This window comes from Eupeodes corollae, chromosome 1 (assembly GCF_945859685.1).
Source record: "Eupeodes corollae chromosome 1, idEupCoro1.1, whole genome shotgun sequence".
NCBI classification, from domain to species: Eukaryota; Metazoa; Arthropoda; class Insecta; order Diptera; family Syrphidae; genus Eupeodes; species Eupeodes corollae.
Window position 1 is genome coordinate 277,984,353 of NC_079147.1, and position 4,401 is coordinate 277,988,753.

Consider the following 4,401-nt stretch of genomic DNA (forward strand, 5'->3'; position numbering starts at 1 on the left):
TGGTTTGTTACCACTCTAATTTTAACATATAGGTATAAACTGCGCTTCATTTACCTCACGTAAAGGGCTAATATGCCAAATATTCCGTGGTCCACGAAAGAAGCTGTAGAAGGTACAGTCACGCTGGCTTGAAGTAAGCACAAAAGTTAGGCTGATTTTTCTTTGGCTTATTTTAAGTTATTAAGGATGGTAGTTTGTGTTTTACAACTTTCTCACAAGGCAATAGATATAATTTTGGACTTTAGTCAACTAGAAAAACTTTTAGCAAGATGAGAAGACGAATGTTCTTACTCGGCAGTCAAATCGGAAAAGAAATGATGAAGCGCGAAGGAATGACAGGTTAGCTTCGACTTTCCGCCCGCCGTGAGAATAGAAATTTGTCATATGGAATTGACGAAAAATGAGATATCGAGTATCGAAATTAAAAACAGGGATGTAATGAAATTTACACCTTCAATTCGGATTAATTTTAAGTAAATTACACTATGCCCGTACACAACATTTCAATTTTTTGACTGATTCGTCACAAAAATGAAATGAAAAAGGCAGAGTTATTTCAGTATTCGACTTACATAGGAGATGTTTTATGAAGTTTTAGTGTGTGGTTCTTAATGATTAGGAAAAGATTACAATTATTTTCGCAAGTCTTTTGCATGCACTAACCCCAAATTATTTCCAAACACATCGGTTAATTCGTAAAGATTGTCTCCAACTACCTTTTTCACTATGGCAGGCACGAATTTTGGACATAATTTAGCATTTCGATTTTTTATTTTATCGCTTAATATAAAATTTCGTTTCAAAACGGTTTGTCCAACAGAAAATTTTATGTCTCTGCTTCGTAAGTTATACGTTTTTTCATATACTTTATGTGCTTTAGCTAGAGATTCCTTAAGTCGATTGTGAATCATATTCATTTTCAATGGTTTTGGCAAAATTTCAATTTCAGAGTTGTTTAACCCACCTAGTCTTTTAAGTAAGGGGTAAGTTGAAGCGTGTTCTATTTTACTCTGTCCGAAAAGGGCTTCATGAGGTGAAACGCCAATCGCAGTATGAATTGTAGAACGCAGGGCGCTTACAATTGAGACTAGGTTGTTGTCCCAGTTGGACTGATCAGAACCAATATACGAACGGATAGCCGCGAGTAAAGACCGATTTACGCGTTCACTGGCATTAGACTGTGGAGAATATGTGGCTGTTTTTATATGTTTCGTTCCATACGTGGCTAGGAATTTAATAAATTCTTTACTGACAAACTGTTTACCGTTGTCTGATAAAAGTGATTCGGGTACACCAAACAATGAAAAGACATCTTCCTCTAAAAACTTTACAGCCGATTCACTAGTAGCTTTTCTTAAGGCTCTTACTAAAACAAATTTTGTCAATTGATCTAAACACACAATGATGTAGCAATTTCCCTTCTTAGATCTGGGATATGGACCTAAAAAGTCGACATATAAATGTTGAAAAGGCCTGTCGACAACAAATGCTTGTCCCATGGGAGGTCTAAGAATGGAGTTTGGCGCTTTGGACGCCTTACACACATTGCAGTCCCCGACGTAAGACTTAACTTGGGCCGCCATATTAGGCCAATAAAAACGTTCTCTTAGGCGATACAATGTTTTGGCAACCCCGCCATGCGATGAACGAGGAGGGTCATGAGCCAAACGAACTAATTGACTAGTCAGCAATGACGGGATCCATAGTTTCCAGACACAATCATCTTTTATGGGATCCCCAGCACAGGGTTTGACCTTCTTGTATACAAAAGAATCTGATACCCGAAGATCTGGTAACTGACTGTTATTTTCCTCTATAGTTTTTATTAGTCCAATATATTCATTTGACTTAAAAGCCGGATCGTTAAGTTCGACGTATAAAACATCTGATGGATCCAATACATTTTTTTCCTTAGATGCAATCTCGTCTACGGCGTAAACGCGAGAGAGAGCATCGGGAACAACATTCTGTGTACCTTTCCTATGCTGTATCTCGAATGAAAATCGCACGGAAAGAATTCTTAGATCAGATCAAGAAAAATAAGCTACAAATCACGAAAAATGAATCCAGTTTTGGACCTTGGCTTCGAAATAAGTAAATTGCTACTTTTTGTTTGCAATTTCATAAAATGAGCAAAATGAAGATATTGACACTCAAAAATCATATTTCACTACATTTGAGTAGCAATAATTCGACCGAGGAAAACAAATATTTCAAACAGCGAATTGCAATTTGATATTAATTTGTATCAATTTAATGTTAATTTTAATCATGAATTTCAGCAGGAGTTTGTGGATTGAAATTGTTTTCTTGTAGATTATGATTCGTTTTTTTAAATACCTACACACACAAGTGGCAAATTTCAACCCTTGTTTTCTTAGACTGCGACAATATACATTAGTTTGCAAATGACATCTAATGTTTTGCTACTTCTTTTTTTTTAAATTGCAACTTTTGAGTTGTAATTTGAAACAGGTTATTCTGCAGTTTGAAAATGACAGTCACAGTTTTGATACTTAGTTATCTTTAAATTGCAACTTTTGAGTCGTAATTTGAAACAGGTTATTCTGCAGTTTGCAAATGACAGTCACAGTTTTGATACTTAGTTATCTTTAAATTGCAACTTTTAAATCGTAATTTTAAACAGTTTCTGCAGCAATTTGTAGCTTTTAAAGATTAATTTACTTTCTATTTTCAAGGAATCATGTAGAAATTCAAGAACAATCTTCATTATGATTTACAACATAAACTTATTGGTTTTCGTATTCTCAGGGATATTTTTTTAGTTGATCGCGCGCCGAATTATAAGTTTTTGTTACAAATTGCAATGAATATATTCGTAATTGCAACTTTTGAATATCAATTTGCTTATTTTTTTCAGCATTTTCGTCGCAATTTAAGAATATTTCTTATTAATTTAAAAACTATCGTTCTTAATTCACAAATATATCATATTTATTTTTGAATTCAAGAGTGTAGTCTTATCTTTTGAAGTTTAATGGTAGTTAAAAAATTGAGTGGTTTTACTCTTCTTAGTTGTGAACGAAAACTCTTATCTTTATCTTTATGAAGGAAACTGAAAATAATTTCTGTCAGTAGTAATGCAATAAGAAAATCCACACCTTTACTTACTTTTCATTTCCGTACCATTGTATTTTGTTTGTACTAGAGAATAATAATTTAAAAAATCAATAATATATAAAAGAACGACACATTTGAAAGAATTCTTTATTTTTTATTGTTTTTAACTTATTTCTAAAAATACAACTTTAGAAACTTAAAATTAAAATATATTATACTATTTTTATTATTTACACTGTTTCGCCAATCTTCTATTTTAGAACGCAATTTGGCCCGGTTGCCCACATCTGTTGGAAATAGTGTTATCAAATCACTTTCATTCAGTAACCTTAAGGATTCCAAATCTGTGATATTAAAAGCTGAAAAAAAAATCCAAAAATTGTTCGATTTTACTAATAAGATTGGATTATACCTAGGTCAATAATATTGATTTGGGTGACCGTTGGACCATGAACAGTTATAAAAGAAAATATTTACTTATGCCACTTTTGATATGCATGACTATTTAAAGCAACATTAGCTTTATGTTTATTTTTGTAGGTTTCTATGTCTGTTTTCTCGGGGATATTAATATTAAATTATTCTAAAACGTAAGAAATTTTAAATTAATTCTTATCATTTCTCAGTTTGTCCTTTGTGGTGAATAACCAAATAAAATTGTTTTCCAACCAAGATATTGAAGTCGACATCAAATTCGAAATGATGAAAAAACCCAAGAAAAACGACATAGCCTGATTTTCTTTTATAAAAACAAATATATGTACCTATATATATGTATAGTATATACATACATATGTAGGTGGAACGTTGTTTTCAATTATTTACTTACAAAGAAAGTGATTATATAAGGTATCAAGTCCCCAGAGACTGAGTAAATCATACACATTTTTTGTGTTTTGGTTAAAATTGTCAGTTGCCAGTTCATTTATATCTGGCTGGTCACTTGACCCAGCATTTGACGTCATTTTAAAAATTTTTTAAAAATTTCCTAAAAAAGAAATAAAATTTAAGTTCAAAACTTTATAACGTTTTGATAAATTCGAAAGACGCACAATGGTTTTCAATTACTAGGTATTTGTAACAAAAGGGAAAATTATTAAATACTTTTGCTAATTTTGTGAAAGGCTTTGTGGTTGAATAAAGTTATTATATTTTTTTTTAAGCGCTGTCTTGAATGAAACATCAAAAAAATACTAATAAACATTAATTACTTGTCACTTTATTTTACTTACCTATGCAAGGCCGGATATCAAAAATAGTTAAATGAACAATTAATTTCCTTTTTGTTGAAATTTTTATTTTTACACCACTTGACAAAAA